Source organism: Formica exsecta, unplaced genomic scaffold (genome assembly GCF_003651465.1).
Source record: "Formica exsecta isolate Colony F162 unplaced genomic scaffold, ASM365146v1 scaffold218, whole genome shotgun sequence".
Classification (NCBI taxonomy): Eukaryota; Metazoa; Arthropoda; class Insecta; order Hymenoptera; family Formicidae; genus Formica; species Formica exsecta.
The window spans coordinates 931,515-937,146 of record NW_021849477.1 but is presented as its reverse complement, the minus strand read 5'-3'; the positions used below and the strand labels follow the sequence as shown (position 1 = coordinate 937,146).

Genomic DNA, 5,632 nt, shown 5'->3' with positions numbered 1-5,632 from the left:
TTTCCCTCTCTCTCTCTCTCTTTTCTATTTTTTCTTTTTTATTTTATTTTTTCGTCATGTTATCCTGATTACGTTACTGTTATTTCTATGCCGTTTCCGTGCTGCTTTCGCTTTTTGTGGTACTTTACATTTCTCGATTTAAGCTCGTTACTTTTTTTTTTTTGGTTCTAGAGTGACTTTTCTCGAGGGTCGCCGGATCCTTGGATACTTGGGTAGAGGCATTCGACTCCGTGGATCCCGGAGGTCTCGCGGATTCCAGGATCCCCGAATTCTCGAATCCTTCGGAGCAGAATTGTGGACACAAATCCCGGGTTGGGTCTTTGAATCTTTGGATTCTCGAATTCTTCGAGTCTGAGATCTCTAGATCATCGAGTCCTAGGATCTTGAGACATTCGATCTTCGGAATCTTGAACCTACAGATACTCGGCTTCTCGAATCCTCGGATTCTAAGATCCCCGAGGTCTTGAGTCCCTGGGGTTCGTTGGACATTTAATTCCTCGCAGATGCGAACAAGATCTCTCTGTATCCTTGGATCCTCCGATCCTGATCTCACTCTCATTAATATCGCGCGTTCGTCGTCCCCGAATTTTTTAGTCGCTTTTGCTTCCCTATCTCTCTACGTCTCTTTCCTTTCCCGTAAAAGTCCTCCTATTCTTTTGATAATGTACAGTGTATGTATATGTGTTATGAATCCTGCACGCGCGTTAATCTTAATCGCTAGAGACAGACAGAACAAAAAATAAACATTTAACCGAATGTACAAATAATAGAAAAGAAAAGAGAGAAAAAGCTTTTTTTGTTTCTTTTGTCACGATCATCGTAAAAATGATACCAATGCAATTTTGAAAAGTGCCGCTATTCGCAATCGAGAATTGAATCGAAAAAAAAAATCGGTGTATGTTGGAAAAAAATACAAAGCAATTTATAACACGTTGGAAATAAACACCTCGCATAATGAAATCGTTCGTGAAATGACGTTACTTTTTTGCGATGAACGGAGAAAATACGGATTCTCGATTAAAAGTCGATCGCTCGTTACCTCCGCGTTCCCTCGAGGCGCCGTTATTTTTTGCGAGTTATAAGATATAGTATCGTTTAAATAAATTTAAATAAATTGACCCGCTGGCTTCTCATCTTTCTCATACTTCGAATAACTTCTCTCGAGAAACGCTCTTTGTACGCGCTTAATAATTCCGTATTTAAAAACATGGAATTTCGCTTTGTGTGAGACGCCAGCTCTCTTACGGGCTATTTTCGCAAATATCTGATACGAAAAACGCGGAAACGTAACGAAAGAATAAATATTAAATCAAGCGACATTTCGGGCCAACGAATAAACAAATATTGTTGCTGTTCTTTGCATCTAAAACGCGTATCTATTAAAAATTTCGCATCATCTTTGTAAATACAAACGACAATAATGAGCTTACACAATAATGATAAAAATAAAAAAATATCCTAAAACATTATTACTGCTCAAATATTTCAATCGAAAAATTTGTTTTATAAAAAGTGGAAACTATAATATAACTCTATTTTCCATTTTCTTTCCTCGAATTATTTTCTTTTTTCATAATAATCTCTTATAATTATGTAATTATGTCGAATACTGATTATCTTTCAGATATGCAATTGTCGTTTAATATATAAAAATAATTAAAAAGGTTTTTAGAATACGTATCAAATAGCGATCTAGAGTTGCATAAAAAAAAATGTACACCGCGCGTCTTCAAACGAAGTGCAAACACTTGCCTCTCGACGCGGTTGAAATGTACATGGATACGTGCGATCAAAGCGCAGACATGTAAGTTCTCTTTAAACATCGATCAAACTCCAAACCAGTGCGATTAATCAAAGAAAAAGCGTAAGAATGGGCGTACAAGTTTTGTGCGTAGGCAAAGCGAGCTGAGATCGTAAATGGGTTTTTCTCGTCCTCTTAATATCGCGTTAAATCCACCCGTGTGCTCGGTTATAACAAATAAAGTGCTACGAATGAAACAATTAATATGTCAATCTCGCACAAGCTAAAAAAAAAATCAACATCGACATTCGCTACTTAAGAGATTGATTAATCGTGGGTCGTGCATTATTTCCGTCTTATACACGATGTATTCTCAAAATTTCAAGTATGAGATCAACACTCAGACGATTAAATTATTCGCGCGAGACGTTTTATCTGAAGAAATTAAGGCGCACCGCGTGTGCGACGTTATATACGCTGCCGAGTCGGTCAAATTAATTATTGAAACGATACGTATACGCAAGACGACCGAAACAATTATATTCCCATATCCTAATGCACGGAGGAAACGAGGTCGTTATATTATTCAAGGACGCCAAATGGTTCTGTCTGTCTCGAGGCACTAGTGCCCGGTACCCGAAATCTCAAACGGAAGAGATAGACCTAAAACGTAATGGAGCACTCTGAGAGGTCGCTCACTCAGCGCACTCGCATACGCATAAATACGCACGTACGCGCTGCGTTGCGATGTGCATAAATCCGTTATAATGCTGCCGTGAAAACCCCCTGCCTGCTGAGACGCATAGAACACCTCGGAACGTCAAATCGCAGATTCCTGTCTTCAAAGCCGTTCCTTCACAAAGCATCTCTCTCGTGTGACTTATCCTTTGTTAGAACGCGTAATTCGCAGACATAAATTTTGATATAACCGACATGGTAATGAGTAAGAGATAATTATTTCCGCCAAATTTGTATATGTATTACAAAGAAATACAACAAAAATTATTTTTTTTAAATGTATGTAATCAAGAAATTGCAAAGTTTTTAAAGATATCTGTTTCAATATATATGTACTATAATAAAGCTTACGTTAAAAAATGATATGCGTTTCAGAGCATCATATCGCATAAAACTACTTTAATTTATTTTTATGGAGAGAGAGACGTTGACTGTGAATCGAAAGTGATTTACTCTTCGACGAACTCCTCGTGACAGAGAAATGACACTCGAGGTGCTCCATGATCTGGAAAAATGGAGTCCCTGAAAGCTCGCGCTCCCATTTGAACTGATCAATATTCGTTTTAACGCACCTCACTTAGCGTACCCGGGATATCCGCCGACAATCATAATGGAGAAACATAGGGTGACAAAATGTATATGTCGATGATAAAATTTATTTTCGATAAGATAACAATTTAATGAAGATTTAATTAGCCACTATTTTTTTAAATATATATTTGTATTGAATATTTTCTGAATTTTTCATGTTCCCTTCACTAGAAAAATCTTTAACTTTATTATATTGTTTAAAAACCTTAGATTCCTCATATTTGAAAAAAATAAAATACAATTTAAACTTTGGAAAGAAAATATTTTCTCCAGAGTCCTTGAAGAAATAATATATTGCTACTCTCCCTTTCTCTTGCATAGATTGTTATATAAGACACCCTATAGAATGCCATTTACTCTTGTCGAGCAAGACCATCTCGGATTCCGGATAGACTAACTGAACTTTCGCAAGAGACTCCATTCCAGCGATATCCCAAGCATGATATCGCGTGTTAACCCTTTGCAAACTGCCTTATTTTCACAATGGTTACCTGTCATGTGCCACTTTATTTTGCCGCGAAGTCAGCAATGCGAAGCAAAGCGCGTTTCAAAGTAAAAATACAAGAAATCACCGGAGGAAATAATTTTACAAGAAAACGCACGGCAATACTCGCACAAATATTACTCGCGCATTGAATAAATTCGCATGCGTTTTAAAAATCTTCTTGTTTATCCAAATAAAAAAATGTCAAAAACACATGATATAAAAAATGTCTTATCCCACAGTTATTACCAAAATTATCAAATTATCTTACTAAATTCTCTACTATAATATTCTTTCTTTTTCTAAATATTCTCTATATAACTCTATATATTAATCATTTAGAAAATAATTATTGCACCATCGCGACAAAAGAATACTATAATTTACATTCGCGTATATTATATTTGCGCGAGTTACAGTATGTTTGGGCGTGTTTCTCCAACAATTCCGTATGTGCAAGCGTCACCTTATGCAAGTCTCGCGGAAATAGCGGGTGCCACAAAGGATTAAATTGCTGTCTAGCTCCTCGAAGAGCCGATTGCCGTCGACGCTGCCGCGGTGTAACGTCATATCGATCGACTGCATTCACGCTAGCTTCCGTTCCCGATTAATGCGCGATTTAAATAATATTCGCGTGACGGTACACGCGCGCGGGGACGGCAGAGAAAGAAGGTGAAAGGTCACCCCGCGTTTCCGATCGATGAGAGGACCAAAGAAGGATTCGCTAAAGAAAGAGGAGGGAGACAGGGGAGAGAGAGGAAAGGAAGCAGACAAGTTAAAAACTTTCATCGTTCCGTTCGATTTTCAATGAAACGCGATCGTCCGCCCCCCTCCTCGCGCTACTTTTTTATTTCCACTTTTCCGGGAGTTTCCGTGACGAGTGTGCGGAATGCAGTCGTGGATACGACGCCCCGTGGATCGACGCTGTAAAAAAGGCTTTGTACACTGTCGCTTTTTATTATACATATACACAAAGTTGGGAGCGATATATATATATATGTGTGTGTGAGTACCTTTTCTTTCTTGTTAGTGGAGTAGCCTCGGTTAGATTCGGTTAGAACAGTGTTTTTCAACCCTTTCTGCATGATAGGAATGCCTTGAAACGCGCGAGAGATCGGCAAAATGTATCGCAAAGAGATTGCGCTTATCGGAAGTCACATACCAATAGCAGAAAGAAATTTGTGTAATAGATTTATATATGATAAGATTAAAATTATAATTATAATAAGATTATTTATTATAATATTATTTGCTATACAAAATTTAATTATCAAGTTATTTTGATACTGATACATCGGTTTATGAAAAATAAGATGCAAAAATGTAATCTTTGCTCCAAGTAATTATCAATCACAAATTTTTTCTACGTGATTCTGCTATCGATATATTTCTTCCGCAAAGTTATGGTACATTTTAATAGTCCCTTTGATCTTGATTTTTTTGATAAAAAGCACGCAACATGACAAATATATTACAGATTCGCGATGTATATGCGACAAGATTATTTATTCTGTACAAGATGAATTCCGCTATTCTTAAATATCTTTCTCGAACACCTTGTGTTATTACTATTTGCTTGGGATTCGTTTTAGTAAAGTAGGAAAGGTACATTGTAAAAGATTATAAAAAGATAACCAAAACTTTTTCCCTCAGATTTGTCGTGAAAGATTTGTTTGTCACATGGAACGGAGGTTGAAAAACACCGGGTTAGAATACGTCTCTTGTGAAGAGCGAAGGGGATGTCAATTGCTATTACAATTACGTTCCGCGATTCGCATAAATTTATTTAAGACTGATACGAGAGCGAATAAAAAAGAATAGATACGAGAGGAAGAGTGAGCAAAGAAAAGTATACATATATATAAAAGGAGGAGGGAGAAAAGATATAAGAGAAGATAAAGAAAAGAGGATTGAGAAAATGACGAAGGCAAAGCACCTATGTATGTCGGAAAACGATAAAATTCAAGTAAACGAGAATCTGCTCTTTTTGCCAAGAGAATGTAAAATATGGTTCTCTCTCTTTCTTTCTCTTTTCGCATACGTTGTAACACGTGTTCCGCTATCGAATAACAAAAAAA

General features: G+C 37.0%; 1 protein-coding gene across 6 annotated transcripts in view; it reads right to left on the bottom strand.

The window, feature by feature from the left end:
* Positions 1-5,632, bottom strand: part of LOC115235373 (protein tramtrack, beta isoform-like) — a 72,594-nt gene that overhangs the window by 25,521 nt on the left and 41,441 nt on the right. The gene's annotated exons all lie outside the window — the stretch shown is intronic.